This window comes from Equus quagga, chromosome 16, assembly GCF_021613505.1.
Source record: "Equus quagga isolate Etosha38 chromosome 16, UCLA_HA_Equagga_1.0, whole genome shotgun sequence".
NCBI lineage: Eukaryota > Metazoa > Chordata > Mammalia > Perissodactyla > Equidae > Equus > Equus quagga.
Window position 1 is genome coordinate 12,659,982 of NC_060282.1, and position 15,347 is coordinate 12,675,328.

A 15,347-nucleotide genomic window follows, 5' to 3' on the forward strand; every position below is an offset into this window, starting at 1 on the left:
CCAAATCTGTGTTTATATGTATGTGTACATGTTTGCGTGTGTGTGTTTGTATTTTTTAAGACTTCTTATAGCTGGGGTTTTTTTTTTTTTTTTTGCATATATCCACCTTGGTGGGTTTTGCATTTCCCCAATGGTTTATGATATTGAGCATCTTTTCATGTTCCTATTGGTCATTTGTATATATTCTTGGGATAAATGTCTATTGAAATCTTTTGTCTTCTTAAAAATTTGGTGATGGAATGAGTATTCAGAGTTATGTAGAGTGAGTTTGGGTCAAGAATGACAGAATTGGGTCTAAGTTTCTGGCTTGTGAAGCTGGGTTTTTGTAGTGCTGTGCTTTGAGGCGATGTGGCTGAAAATCAGGCTTGGCTGGGGAAGATCTTACATTAACTTTGGGTGCAATGAATTGGAAAATGTCTGTGAGATCTCCAAGTGAAGGCGTTGAACAGGTGGTTTGAAATAATGGTGTGGAGTTGAGAAGAGAAGTTGGATTCAGGAGGTAAATTTGGGAGTTATTGCTGTGTAGAAGGTAATTGAAGGCATGGGGATAGATGAGGAAGATTGACTTCAGAGGCAGTACGTGGAAGAAGAGAAGTATTCCTAAGACCGAGCCTGAGGATCTCCAACATTGAAAGGTGGTTGGAGGAGGTTGAGCCAGGAAAGGAAATAACAATGGGGTGGTATAATAGGCAGAACTTTTAGGAATGGTCTCCAAGATTCCATGCCCTCATCCCTGGAAACCCGTGACTGTGACTTCACTCAAGTGATTATGTTATGTTGTACAGCAGAGTTGATCTTAAAAATAGAGATATCCCATGGGTCCAACCTAATCAAATAAATCCTTAAAAGGGAGAATTTCCTTCAGCTGATGGCAGACGCATTCAGAGAAATTCTAAGCATGAGAAGGATTCCCTGTGCTGCCACTATGTTTGAGGATGGAGTGGGGGCCACGTGAGAAGGAAGACAGGCAGCTTTAAGGAGCTGAGAATGAGCCCCCAGCAGATAGCCAGCGAGGAAACCTGCGCCTCACTCCCAAGCTGCAAGGAATTAGAATCTGCCAACAACCTGAATGAACTGGGAAGCAAGTTCTTCCCAGAGCCTCCAGAACCTTGACTTGGGCTTGTGAGACCAAAGCAGAGAGCCCAGGCAAGCTTGTCTGGAATTCTGATCTGCTGTCTGTGAGATAATAAACGAATGTTGTTTTAAGCTGCTAAACTTGTGGTAACTTGTTGAACAGCAATAGAAACCAATGCAGGGGGCTAGAGGAAGGAGGAAAACCCGGGAGTGTGTTGAATCATCATTTTAGGAAGAGTGTTTTTCAAGAAGGAGAAAATGGCCAAAAGATTTGAATGCTGGTGAGAAATTTAAAAAAAAATTAAACACGTGTTTTAGGTTTAGTGACATGGATGTCATTTAGGGAGGTCAGCAGGTCTATTTGTGGGGCGCGATGGGCCCTGAAGTCTCCCAGGTGTGGGTTGAGGAAGAGTGGGAGGTGAAGGTGTGGAGATGGCAAGGGTGGACATCTCGAAAAGTTCCCTCCCCGTTGGCGGGGAAAGAAGATGGTTGTAAGGCAGTGGATACCTTGAGGGAGTGGGGGTTGGAGGGTTGGGTGAGAACTTCTTTCCGCTTGAGCAGGACGGAGGACCGACAGGAAGCATCAGCAGTGAGGGGGAGGTTGAAGGTTCAGCAGAGATAAGTGATACGGGTGAGTTATTTTACTTGAGATTTGGGCTTCCTCCTTTGTCAAATGAAGTTTTTTTGACTAGAGGATTTCTGTTTATTTCTAAGGCTCTCATATTGTGTGATTATGGTTGTCACTTTTAGCTAAACTCCCAGTCTTGCTTGGCTCTTACAACGCTTTGGGAATTTCCTTGGGTTCAAGTCACCGCAGTCCTTCTAATTGAGGGTCCTTGTCTATTCTGTTGGCGAACTCTCTCCTCAAACACGTTCCCAGGTGTCATAGGGGCATGCTCCCCCTGAAGGCTCTAGGGCGCAATCCTTCCTTGCTTCTTCTGGCTTCTGGGGGTTGCCAGCGATTTTTGACATTACTTGGCTTGTGGATGCATCGCTCTGATCTCCGCCTCTGTCTTCACATGGCCTTCTTCCTTGTGTAATTGTCTCTGTGTCTCTTCTTCTAAGCACAGCAGTCAGAGTGGCTTTAGGGTCCACTCTAATCCAGTATGACCTCTTTGTAACTTAACTAATTGCATCTGCAAAGACTTTATTTCCAAAGAAGTCCACATTCTGAGGTACCAGGTGGACGTAATTTCCAAGTGAGCTTTCCTGACCTCAGGGCAGGAGGGGTGCGCATGTCTGTATTGGGTCCAGGGGGAGGTGGGCAGCAGACTGAGGAGATGGGGAGTGCCCCCCTAAAGCCACTTAAAATCCTGCTCTGGACACACACCCAGAATGTAAGCTGCTGCCAATTGGGCTCACAGTCTGCCAGTTCGGTATCCTTCATGGGCCAGAATAATGAATTTGTTGCAAGTAAATTTAAAAGTCACTGGAGACTCTGTATACTGAGTCAGGGAATAGATTGGAAGAGAGGCATGCATGGAAGTAGGGAGAACATTGAAGAACTTTCTCTAACTCTCCAGGCACTAGATGGTGTATTTTAAGAAGTAGGAGCTTAAAAATTGAATATACTGAATTACAAGGGTTCAGGAATAGAGGGATCCCAGGAATACCTATGAGGTATTTTTTTTTGTTTTTGTTTTTTTAACTTCATTGCTGTAAGGGATCACACCTTTGTGGTTTATCTTTCGAATGACAGCGACTGACAGTATCTTCTAGCGAATTTCCAACTTTTGCCAGAAGGTGGCAGCATTGTCAAGCGGCAGGAATCTTGTTGCTGCTGTCAGAACCTCTTTTTTTTTTTTTTTTTTTTTCCCCCGCTCTGGGACCTATTGAATTAAAGGCTGTCTCTCCCACTTTCTGCTCTCTTGCTTTCCCTCCCCCACCCTCCCTCCCTTTCAGCTTCCTCCCTGCTGGGTTAACAGGCTGGGAGAAATGGGGCAATGGCAGAAGGGGTTAATAGTGGCTTATTTGATGCCCTCAGAATAGAATCTCCCTCTTAAGCACCACTTTGATCGTCTTAAATGACTCCCTTAAAGATCTCATGGGAGTTAAGACCTGAATTACGGAGAACTTAGAGCTATGTTCAATGTTCCAGAAAAGTTATACCTTGGTAAAATGTCAACCACTTATGGAGGAATTATTATGGATTCTGTGATAAATCTGATTGTTTCATGCTCACCAAAAGCCCAGGTTGAGAGTTTTAAATGTCTTTCAATAAGCAGGGAAATATCATTTCTAAATAAATTCAACCAAGCAACAAAACTCTTTCAAAATATTGGAACCTTCATCAACACATACGAAAACAAAGGCGGTGAAAATCTTGCATTCGCTATCTTGGTGGAAGCAAAGCTTGTCTTCAAACACTTAGAAGACAACTGTGATTTCTCGGTGGGGACAGCTGCAAGAATGGGGATTGCCGTTGGACAGATCACTAGCTTTGTGACCTCTGGTAGATAATTCAAATTCTCTGAGCTTCATTTTCTCATTTATTGGTCTGTTGTTGGATCAAATTAAATAACATATATGGAGAACCTACCATAGCCCCTAGCACATAGGTGATATTCAGTGAGTTTTTCTTGACTGAATGGAACTGATGGCAATAGTAATGTTAAGTTTTAGAGGCCTGCTGTGTACCTGATGTCGTGGCCAGACTCAAAATCAGTGGGTGAGAAGACCAGGAGAATGTAATTCTCTGGTCTGAGACATTTAAATTACTATTTTAAATTTTTAGATATTCTTGGGCAATTGAACATATTGAAAAATATCTCCTCTCTGGAGTGGGGCGATAAGCAACTTGGGTTCAGAGGCTGGATACTATTTTCTTGCCTACCTCCTGGCAGGTCGGGGGAATGTACAATATCATTGTTAAAAAGAAAAGCAAACCTCAGTGTGTCTTTGCATTTGAATGCAGCTGGCCCTCAATTATCTGAGGCTGGCGAGAAGGCAAGTCTTGCTTTTAATCTGCAGCATCCTCATTGTCACAGAGGAAGCAAACCAGTGATTTGCTGCCTTTGTTCACGTGTCTTATTTCTACAGAGGTGTGTAGCCTGCCCTCACACTGACCGTTTCATATGGTATTGGAGACAGGGAGTGTGTGAACCTGGATGGGGGAAACTCTTGGTGCCATGTCTTCCTCTTTAGCTTTCTTGGGGCCAGCAGAGGGCAGGAGAGTGTGCTCCCCACCTGCCTCCAGGTGTGTAGGGCGCAGAGGCAGGAGGAGGTCTTCCAATCAGAGCAGCCCAATTGGAAAGGTCCTGGAAGGTATCTTGTCCAACTGGTCTTTGTATGCTTTAATTCCTTTGATCATGTTGCTTCAGGAGAACATCAAGAAAATCCCCAAGTGGGATCTAAGATCTTAGTCCTCCACACCACCTTCTAGTAATGTCTTTTTCTTCTCCTGAGAAGAATGGATTTCTCATGCTGTGCCCTGTGTTAATGATTCTTACCCTGGATACATCAAGGCCTTATATTCCTTCTAGATGCAGCTCCCTTCCACCCCAATAAGGGAGGAGGATTATGCAAATTCTAATTACTTTTTTGACAATTTCTAATAGTTCCTTTTTTGATAATTATACTATTTAACGGTTCATTGCTAAAAAGTCTCTTTTTTATTGGTGAATTATGCTCTTGTTTTTGTGTATGAATATGTATGTATAGGTTTCCATAAAAAATTAGGGACAAGCTTGTTGTTACATGAGTTGTTCCCCATTGTTTACTGAGTGCACACAAGATGACAGGTGTTGGGGAGACAAGAGTGAACCACACACTCTTAGGGGGTTTATCTTTCAGGAAGCTGTCATCTCAAAAAAGGTGAAAGAAGCTTATATTACCTATTGCTGTGTAACAAATCATCCCAAAACATAGTGGCTTAAAATAGCAAACATTTAATCATGTCTCCTGTTGGTGTGGGTCAGGAATTTGGGAGTGGCCTTAGTTGGGTGGTTCTGGCTTGAGGTCTTTCCTGTGTTGACAGTTGACGTTGGCACAGGCCACAGGCATCTGAAGGCTTCCCTGAGGCTAGAGACTCTGTTTTAAAGATGGTTCTCTCATGGCTGTTGGCAGGAGGCCTCAGTTCCTCATCACGAGGGCCTCCTCCTCATGACATATTAGGAAGATTCCCCCCGAGTGAATGATGATGAGAGAGAGAGAGAAGAGGAGGAGAAGGTGTTGATGCCTTATATGACCTAGTCACACACCGCGAATGCTGCTGTATTGTATTTGTTAGAAGTTATTTGCAAGTCCAACTCCCACTTATGCTACATCTCTTGATGGGAGGAGCTCAAAGAATTTGTAGACTTATTTTAAAACCACCACATAGTTGTACAACTACGTTTTTAGATGTCTTCCAAGGCCATGATTCCCTCAGGATGCAAAAGCAGGCCCTTGTGCCCAACAAATATTTATTGATCACCCACTACTTGCCAGGAATCCCAGCATTGAAATATTCCTCTTTGTTTCTTCATGGAGACTCTGGAAATAGTAAAACACACTTTCAGCTTCTTTAAAGCTTTGAAAGACTATCTCCTAGAGTAACCAAGAGATAGACCATCTAACCAAGGTAAGGATGCATGCCGGCCAGGTGCACATTAAGAGTGCGATTGTACTTGATTCAAGTGTATTCTGGGTCTCTTTTTATTTTGGAAATCCTTCGTCTTTTGTAATGGTTGCCTAGCAACAGAGCTTTGCTCAGTTCACGCCAGGAGTGTTTGAGTGGGGTTGCTCAATAGCATTAAAATTCACTGGGTTTCCCAAGCAGCAGAGAAGCTGCTGGATGCTGAGCTCTGAGGCCACCTGGCAGTGCAGAGGGTGGACATCGAGGTGGGAAAACCCTGGGAGCAGCTGAGTTTGCCTAGTTTTGGGGGAGGGATGAGCATACATGGCCAGCATTTCTCCTTATAGATGGCTAGGAATGACATGATTCACGTCTGAGAAAGGATGACATTTGTTTTCAAACGTCCTTGACACTTGCTTCAGTAGCACTTGCATTGAAACAGGAGCGACACAGAAAATAGAACACGGCTTGTTTGTAAGTTCCTCACATCTGTGAACACTCTACAGTTTCATGATTAGAAGCTATACATTTTTGGGATGTTGACACATAGATAACTCAAATCCAGTGGCTTCCCAAAATTTGTGCTAGCTCAAAACAAGAAAATCTGATTAGAATCCCTTTTTATATGTTCTGAAATAAATTAAATACCGTCAACATCTACTGAGCACATGATATTTGCAAGGTTCTGGATTAAGTGCTGTTGAAGGGCAAAAAATGATAATGTTTGACCTGTCTCCTTCATTCATTTGATCAATCAATGTTTAGTAAGGGTACAATTTTCCAGGGACTCTGCTAGGCACTGGGATATAGACATAAATAAAATTGATATGTTCCCTGTCCTCATAGTATTACATTCTAGTGGGGCTCATGATATAATGGGGAAGAGAGAAAAACTCATGTAGCTATCCTGGGGAAGGAGAAGGGAAAAAGGACCCCACTAGGTGGATGAGGATTTTAATAGCTACACAGGAAACCCTGAGCCACCAAAATATGCATTTCTGGATGCTTTGCTGGGAACGCCATCCATGATGTATAGGTTCTTACAAACAGACTTGTTTAAAAGCCTCACTAGCCCAAGGCGTCCATTTGGGCTACAAGAAATAAAACTGTAGCTCCCTCCATCACAGTGATTATGCCATTAAAGCTACATCTTTTTCCAAGCCCCTCCTTCTCATTCAAGGAGGGCTCTGAAATTTCTCCTTGTGCTTGCAAACTACTGTCCCCAAACACTGTGGGGCCTCCAGTGGGGAGTCATTGAAGGCTTGTGAACAGGAGAAAGAAACTGCCAGAGATATTTTCAAGATGAATTCACTGAGAGGGAACAGAGATAACTGAAGTGGAGTGATATTGGAATAAAGAAATATAGTTAAGAAGTTTACTGGAAAGATGTTTTTATCAGTCAATCAATCAATCAATCAATCATTTGTCAATCTCTATCAGGTATCTATCTACCTAGCTATCAATCTGTCAATCATCTATTTAACCTATCTATCGTCTGCCATCTATCCATCTTGGTGATTTGCAGTCCTTCCCTATTTTGCTGCAGCAGCTACTCAATTATGCTTTGGGGAAAAAAGTCAACCTCCAAGTCATTATAATTTGGGAGGAGGGGGCTGATCTAACCCCCACTCTGGGGCCGGGGTCAGCAGACTAGTTCAGGCCAATGAAAGTACACGCAGCACATTGTTCTCAAGCCACGGTAATCATTTACAGAATGCTTACTGGAACAATGGGGCAGATAACTTCTTACCAGTGGAGTTGCTCATTGGTAGGATGTAAACCCAAAGCCATGTTTGCCATTTCTTGAGGAGAGTGTGACTGACGGTGACGTCAACTTAGACAATTAGAGGGGAGACATTGAGCATGATATTTATTAGTGATGAGACCCTGGATCCAGCCTTGATGGAAGTCTATTTTCAGTTACTGTAGCCAATAAATTATCTCCTTTATTAAAAGCAGTTTAACTTGGGATTTCTGCTATTTTCACAAAAAAAGCCCTTGCTACTATGACAGAATACTTAAAACCGATGAGTAGTAGCAAGGCTTTCATAGAGTAAAATAATTGAAATAAGGGAAATTTTTGAGAACTACAAAAGAATATGGTGGATGAAGGAGAGAGGGAGGAGGCAGTAAGATTTCGCATCTTGAGCCTGATGATTTGGAGGATGGTGGTGTCCTTAACTGAAATAAGGAAGTCAGGAAAATGATCTGGAGTGAGGCAAAGGCTTGAAACCCATTGCAGACATGTTGAGCTGCCAGTGCTGGCTGGGCATCCAGCCCAGTAGTTGGGAATTTGGGACAGAAGCAAAGGAGAGAGATAATTCTAAAATTCAAAATGGGAAGGCAATAATTAAAAACAAGACTGTCGTGAGTGAAATCACCAAAGAAGAGCATGGGGCTGGGTGTCGTAATCTGCTTGGCCTGCCATAAAAAAATACTATAGGCTGAGTGGCTTAACAGAATTTTATTTTCTAATAGTTCCGGAGGCTAGAAGTCTATGATCGGGGTGCCAGCATGGTCTGGCTCCTGGTTAGCAGACAGCCATTTTCTTGCTTTTCCCAGGTGCATGTTCCTGGGGAGACACTGGGGGCGGGGAGGAGAGAGAGCGAGGGGAGAGAGAGAAAGGTCTTTCTCTTCTTATAAGGACACCAGTCCTATCAGAGTAGGGCTCCACCCTTATGACCTCATTTAACCTAAATTGCCTCCTAAAAGCCCTATCTCCAAATGTAGCCTCATTGGGTGTTAGGGCTTCAATACGTGGATTTTGCAGGGACATGATTCAGTCCATAGCACGTATGTAAGAAAGATGGGTTGTGGGTAGACCCATGGAGAGGACTCAGGTTAGGACTCGAGAGGAGGAAGAGGAACCAATGAAGGTATTTCTCGTCCCAATGTTTTTGTGTTTGTGTGTGTGTGTGTGTGTCTGTGTGTGTGTGTGTGTGTGTTCCTGATCCCCTGGGATCCATTACTCTTATCAGTCATTCTTTAAGACAGTTCAGATGGCACCTCATCCAGGCAGTCTTCCCTGCCCGCCCCTCACATGCACCTGAGGGTGGGCTTCCTAGGATCTGTTTCAGTTTCCTGCTGCATTCAGCACGTTTTGCTATCAGCATGTCTAGGAGTTTGCGTCTGTACTCAGCGGGAATTTGAAACCAAATTTCCCTGACTCTAGAATCCGGGCTTTCCTCACTTTGCTTTGCTCTGATGATTTCTAGCCTGACTATGTTGTAAGACAATTGAGAACCTAAAATGAAACAATGTGTCCAAAATTGCTTTGCAAACTGTAGGTTAGTATATGAATATAAGCTGGCATTATTATTATAAGCCTGTAACGGACTGTGTGTTTGTGTGTGTTTGAGGTGACATTGTTGCAAATGTATATAATATTTGTGCATATGTTCAATAACATGTAATAAAGCATGTGTATATAAAAGTACAGAATAGCATTAATTTTTTATGTGTTTGTAATTCTTCTTATAAGTGTAGTCATATGTGATATATGTATGCTATGTATGATAAGTGCGTACGGGGGTGAATATTTATCTCGGTACTCAGGAAACAATGAAGTTTTTGGCTTTTAAAATGTACTTTATTGAACAAGAATTCAGGCAAAAAAAGAAATGGATGCGGTATGTCCTGGTATCAGAACAGTGTAAATACTCATATTCATAATCTCAGATGTTGACAATGATAATAGTGATTGATCTGTGCATGTGGATTTGTGGTTTTCGCCTGTAGAGTGGGTCATGAGCACTCTCTTATTTATTCTCACCACAACCCCATGAGGGTGTCTGTTTTGTATCCTGGGAGAAGCACAGACTTTGACAGTTGGCAAACTCGGGCTTCCATTCTGGCTCCTGCCAACTCACTAACTTTGCTCTCCTGAGTGCATTATACTAGTGACACTGCTGAGTGCCTTTTATGTTGACCTTCTTTTACATGTTACTGTTTCTGAACTTCACAGGAACTCTCTAAAGGGTAGAGATTATTATTCCCATTTGCAGATGTGAACTCCACATCTCAGAGAAGTTATATAATGCACTGTGGTCAGAGAACACATTTTGCGTGACTTGAATTCTTTTAAATGTAGTCAGTTATTTTATGGTGCAGAATATAATCTATCTCAGTAAGTGTCCCACATCCCCTTGGAAAGAATGTGTATCATGCTGATATTGGGCGGTGTGTTCTATAAATGTCCTTTGCGTCTAGTTGGTTGATAGCATTGTTCAAGTCTTCTGTAGCCATACTGTTCTATCAACTAGTGAAAGATGGGTCTTGAAATCTCAGACTATAACTGCCAACGTTTCTATTTCTCCTTTTGGCTCAAGCAGCTTTTTTTGCAGAGTTTTTAGTCATAATCACTGGAAGAGCTGGTCTGTGCTCAGCGTTCTCCATCTTGGCTGGCACTGGAAGGTTTTACTTATCTTTTCCTGTTAACTAGATAAAAAGTTCCACGAGGCAGGGGCTGTATGTTATTCATCAGTGTCCTTTTCATGAGGTGAACTATGCAACTGTTTAAGGATGTGGGCAAAGACCTTAAACTGCTATGATGGACTCATTTTCTAACCAGAGGATGCAGAGCGCTCCATCGCCACCTGTGAACGCAAAGTGCTGTTTGCATGGATGATGTGGTCCCAAAATGCAAGAATTTTAAGCTACTTTTATTTATTTATTTTTTGGGAGAAAATTTGAAATTTTATTCACAGAATCCATGGAAACAGAATTGTCAGATATTTTACTCAGGACTAAGAAATAATTTGGTACTATATAGATTATAAAATAAGATACCATGACTTTATAGGAAGATGCGCATTTTCAAAACCTCCACTCTTGTGAATGTGCCTCAGGAACTGACTTTTGGAGCATCGTGAGTAACATTAACCAATTAGAGCTCAACATCTGTCTGCTCACATGCTGGTCCTGGATTTCTGCCAGTTCTCCATGGTACATCATGATCAACATAGATAAAATGCAGAGTGTAGTGACCATATTAATTTGCATCGGCTGCCATAACAAAGTAGCACAGACTGGGTGACTTAAACAACAGAAGTTTATTCTCTCACAGGTCTGGAGGCTGGAAGTCCAAGATCAGGGTGCTGACAGGTTTGATTTCTCCGGAGGCCTCTGTCTTTGGCCGCCATCTTGCTGTGTCCTCACGTGGTCTTTTCCTTTGCACACGCACATCCCTGGTGTCTCCGTGAGTGTCCAAATATCCTCTTCTTATATGGACACAATCTGATTGGGTTAGGGCCCACCCTAACAGACTCATTTCAACTTCTTTAAAGGGCTTATCTCCACATAAGTTATAATCTGAGGTACTGGGGGTTAGGGCTTCACCATGTGAATATTGATGTTGTGGAGGGGGACACAATCCAGTCCTTAATAGTGACTGATTTAAAAAAATCAACCAATAATAGAATTTTACCATGACAAACAATATGAGTGAAAAAAAAGACAGAAAACTTCAATAAGTGTACAAAGAGGAATTTTGGAAAAATGTAACTTACCTTATAGATGGCTGTTGCCATGGAGTTTACTAAGTCTAGAACTGTCTCTAATCAATAAATGTCTATTGAATGTGGTGTTTTGGCAAGGTTTAGACATTCCTGAACCTCCTTTAAGGTTTTTGCCATATTCTTGTAAAACCTGGGCTATAATAATTGAATATTTTCATTTAAACTGACTTTCTTCTTTCATGTGAAAAAATCCGAACAAAAAAATTTTATATCACTACCATGAATGGAAAATCAATATCACTGGCTATATATAGATGACAACAGTAAAATATATGTATATATAGAGTGAAGATAGAAGATTATTAAATTCTTTCTTGCTGGCCAGGCACCAATCGCGAAATATGTTGTCTTTGTAACAAGTCATGTCCTTTGGGAAATACTGGTTGATGGCTGGATGGATGAGTGAAAGAATGAACAGAAACAGACTGTTTCTGTCTCTCCGTTGAATAAAGATTTATTAAGCCTCTCTTCTGCGATGAGCACTGTCTCAGTGATCATGGAACAGACGAGGTCTAGGCCCTCTTGGCACTTTGATCGGGCAGCTTAAGTGAAGGAGCGGCACCAACTTTACCTGAGAGCAGGTTTTGATGGGAACAAAGCAGGGGATAGGAGGACGCCTTGAAAAGATGTGCAGTGTAGAGGTCATTAGAGATCAAGACTGGGTGCCAGCTGCTGCAGGCTGTCTCTCCCAGTTGCAGCATCCCAGCTCTCCCTCCCTTTCAGCTTGACCTCAGCTGGGATGGGCAGTGTGAGCTGCTTCCTGTGATGTGTTTGGAACCATCCCTTAGTAATATAACTGTCTGTTCCAAACATCTTTACTTAGCATTTAGTGAGAACCCGACCTTTTTCCACCCAAGGCCATTACTTATATCAGTGGTCTCTGTGTGTGCTCTGAGCCAGAATAAATCCCCCCCAAGTCAGGGGCAATAGATCATGGGCTCCATCATTTACGGCCTATAAATTAAAGGGTGGCTGGCAAATCTGGCTTCTGTGCCTGGCTGCTTGCTCCTTAGATACACAGTGTCACTCTTTTATCGGAGGATGGCGGAGGCAGGCTGTTTGGTCTCCTTCTGAAGCCCCTGAAAGACAGTATTTACTGGCTATGGAAATACCTTCACCGCATGTTTATTTCTTTGAGACACTCTGCCCCAAACTCATTGGCTCCTTGTTCTTGTCTCTGTCCTGAGCTGTCTGGGCATTTAATGGCTTGGGTGGTACGCTCTCCACATTTCCAAGGCTCCTCAGTGGCAGCAGAATACGCTTTTAAAAGACCCACCACACCCAGAGTGTTTGGGGTTTCATAATGGCAAAGAGAGGCTGTCTTCAGCCTCTGGAGGTTGCATTCCTGAGACAGGGCGTTCCTCCCTTTCCACTGAGGCCACAAAGCTCCATTGACGGCAGGACCATCCCATCCCTGCTCCTCGAGGGACTCGGCGCCACTCTTGGGGTTCCTGCTTCCCCACGGCCATCACAGCACCTCTGAGAACAGATGCACGACTGTGGAATCATAGCTCTCAGGAGGAGCATTGACTTTATAGGGAGATGGTTCTCGAGACATCTCTGTCAGTGTCAGATTTCGGAGAATGGTGCTGTCTCCATATTTGGGACAAAAGTGTTCTCACGTAAGCAGTCCTAAGATGCCTCGGTTTAGCCCAAAGATGCCTCATAAGGATCCAGGAGGGGATGGGGGGGGGATGAGGGAGTGAGCCTGCTGCAATCCTGGGATTGCAGAGTTGGAAGGTATATTAGAGGTCATCTGGTCCAACCCTTCACCAAATGCAAGAATCCTTACCCTGACATTCCTGACAAGTGCTCATCCAACTGCAGCCTGAATATGTTAGGCCCACCTGGTTCCCAGCCTTGCTAAGCATCTTTTGCTGCCAGCTGGAACCTCTCAGCCTTGTCTATGAATCCCACCATGCCAAGCTCTCAGGAACCCCGCTGTCCCAAGGTGAGAGAGTTTTACAAAACTCTGGATGAATTGAATGAAGTGAAATGTCAGGTCTCTCCTGGGCTGCTGCTGTGACCTCCATCTTTTCCCTAGTGATCAGGTAACTAGGATGAAACTTTATCCTGACACGAGCCACCTACCCCTTCCTTCCTCTCTGTGCTCAAGTCCTTGTTTTCATAATGTAGATACTTCCCCGCCCTGCCTTGCCCTAGTAAGATCTCCCCGGAGCTTGTAGCCTTGTCCCTGAGCCCCTGCCCAATGATTCAGGTCTTGCTGGTTGAAGGCAGACCTCCTAGATGCAGACGCATCCTTCAGAGTATAAGTTGCTCCCAGTTTCTTGTTGCTGTGCTCTGTCTCTCATGGATGGTGGTAAACCTGAACTAGCACCCATCATCAGTGAATATGCCCTACACCGAGTCAGCCTCTTGGGCTAGATGGACTCGCAGCTCAACCCACGTGCAAAATGTTGACTTTCAAATCCTGGACCGTCCTGGACCATCTGTATCATCCAGCTGCAGCTAATCAGGATATTCCTTAGCACTAACTGAAAAATGAGAATGAAACTCTAGAGGTGGGAAATTTATTTAATGATAAAAATGTACCGCATATTGACCAAGTAGTACAGGCCAGACACTTTGCAATGCATTTTATGTGCATCAGATCCCCAAAACCTAGGACATAGGCTTTATGATCATTATTATTCCTGTGTTCAGAGCGCAGGCACTACAGCTGGAGTACCTGATTGAAATTCCCACTCTGCTACTTTCTAATTGGGACCTTGGATAAGCTGCTTCGCCTTTTTGTGGCTCAATTTTCTCATCCACGGAGCAGGACCACTCACGCCTACTTCAGGTGGTTGTTATGCACCGAGAGCATTTAGACAGCACCTAACCAGGCCTAGAGACGCTGAGTTACTTGCCCAGCAATACACAGTAAATGGTGCAGTTGGCACTTGCCAAAAGGCCCTCTCACTCTAAGGCCCATTTCTTCCTCTACACATCACTGTCCTCTTTCTCAGCCTTGAAACCTGTGAGATTAACCTGGGTAATGCCTTAGGTGGCAATTCTTTGTAACAGTCAAGTACCTTGCTTACATTGATTTTGAGCTAGTCACCTTTGGACTCCTGAAGACCATATTATTAACTGCTTGTCAAGAAAAAACAATGTCTCTGGTATCTTGGTTAAGAGAATGTAATTGGCTTTGGGCACACCTGCATCTGCATCTGGGATCAGGCTCTGCACTTCCCAGCTGGGTGATCCTGAGCAAGTCAGCAAATCTCTTCCTCCATCGGTTTTCTCATCTGTAAAAGAAAGAGAAGGAAATTTATCTCACAGGGCTGCACTGGATTCCGTTAGATGACATGATTAAGAGTAGATGTGAAGGCATCTTGTTAACCTCTTTAAGCTTTCGTTTTCTCATTTGGAAAGTGGAATGATTATACCTGCCCACAAGGATTACATGAGAAAATGCATGCAAAGAGCTCAGCACACCGCCTGGCACAGAGCGACTGCTCAATAGATGCCAGCTGTCATCGTCATCGTCCTTAAGATGTCCTGTGCAAATGTAAACAAGAATGTGTTTGCTTTCCTCTGATGGAGGGTTTCAGCTAAGCCATCCATAAGATACCCTCCTACCTCTTGGACGAATGCATGAAATTGCAAGATCGTTGCCCAGCATTAGCACATGGAGTATGGCTGTGAAGCAGATTTTTCCGCTGCCTGCAGATAACTAGTCTCCAGGGGGGCCTCAAACCTGTGACCCTGTCTTCATTAGCCATGTGAACTGGCTGGCCCAGTCTGCCCTTGGTAATAATTCCTGCTAGGTCACAAAGAATATCTTACCCCATGAGCCTTGGGTTAATACCAACCTTTGACCTATTCACTTAAAAGGTAATAAGCAACAGAAGCATTCATTCATTTATCCAGCAAACATTTATCAAGGGACATTCTTGAGTTTCTGAGTTCATCACGACTCGGTGTGCCTGCTGCCGACTCTTTCAGGCTGCTGCATTCTTCCCAAGATAAGAACAAAGTCAGGTATCTGAGTTTCCTAGTATTTGGGCCATCCATCACCTTTTCTCTTCTCTCCACACCCAGTCGAGTCAGGAACTCACATTAAAAGGGCTTTGAGCTGATGACTCTGAGAAAGCCCAGGACCCCGATTCCCTTTCCTTTATGATCCATTAGCAGGCTGATGGGTGACGGCTATAGAGGGAGCTGAGCCCAAGAAAGCCTCAGTGACAAATGCAGAA

At 43.5% G+C, this 15,347-nt stretch overlaps 1 long non-coding RNA gene across 1 annotated transcript in view; it reads left to right on the forward strand.

Annotated features, from left to right (window-relative positions):
- Positions 1-8,377: 8,377 nt before the first annotated feature.
- The window catches only part of LOC124227812 (uncharacterized), a 192,583-nt gene continuing 185,613 nt past the window's right edge, over positions 8,378-15,347 (forward strand). The window contains exon 1 of the long non-coding RNA XR_006885562.1: positions 8,378-8,505. This is a non-coding gene — a long non-coding RNA (uncharacterized LOC124227812). The remainder of the gene's footprint in view (positions 8,506-15,347) is intronic.